Below are 948 nucleotides of genomic sequence, written 5' to 3'. Positions count from 1 at the left end.
GCATCCGACTCGGTTTGCCATAGAACGTTCCCATCGGCTGTATCCATACTGGTGAGCAACATGGAGAACTTGGCGTCCCACACCTTGGTTGAACTATTCCCATACAGCGGTCAGAGCGTCCGAAAGAGCTGTCTTCCGCATAGTGCAAATTGCTAAGAAGTTTGGTCAGTGATTCTGAATTTGACAAAGGATTTTGTAATCCTCGCTCTCCCATCCGGGTTCAAGGACTTGCGTGAAAACAAAAAAGGAAACGTTGATTGCTTGGGGTGATAGTTGATGGTTGTGACTTGCGAGAGTCGGTCGGTTCACCTCTCTGGATTAGACCGCTTATGTTTTCGGAATGCGTGCTTCCTCGGGTATCTATCTGCGATAGTTAGCTTAAATGCAGCCTACTGAGAACATAGAAATCCCTGTGGCGTTTTGATGACAAAATGACGTTTCCTCGTGGAAACCTTGGTCAGCCGGACCAAATATTCTGCCGTTCTATTGGATCAACCATGTGCTCGTTAAAATGGAGTTGCGAGAAAATTCCGGAGAGGTCTCCCCTGTCTGGACTACACATTTTCCGAGTTGAAAAAACCTACTTTGGTGTTCTCGAGAAACACACTCATTTGAAATCAATTTGGTTTTAACAAGAGACTCATCAGAATCCCTCGTTTATAATATTCTACAACTGAACGTGCTGCAACAATGTGAGTACTTTCCTTCATGAAAATATACTGCGATATCTCAAAAATCGTGCCAACTAAAACATGAGGCGGCCTCTGTGCAGCACATTCAGTTGTAGAATATAATAAACGGGAGATTCAGTTGAGTCTGTCGTGAAAACCAAATTGATTTGCATACGAGTATTTCTCTCGAAAACTGCAATTTGGGTTCGAGTAAAACACAAGGTTGACGAAAACTCGGGGACTGTGCCTACCTGATGAACCCCAAGAAGGGCGAAAC

The sequence above is a fragment of the Opisthorchis viverrini genome (assembly GCF_000715545.1).
Source record: "Opisthorchis viverrini unplaced genomic scaffold opera_v5_9, whole genome shotgun sequence".
Lineage (NCBI taxonomy): Eukaryota > Metazoa > Platyhelminthes > Trematoda > Opisthorchiida > Opisthorchiidae > Opisthorchis > Opisthorchis viverrini.
This window is presented reverse-complemented; position numbering follows the sequence as displayed.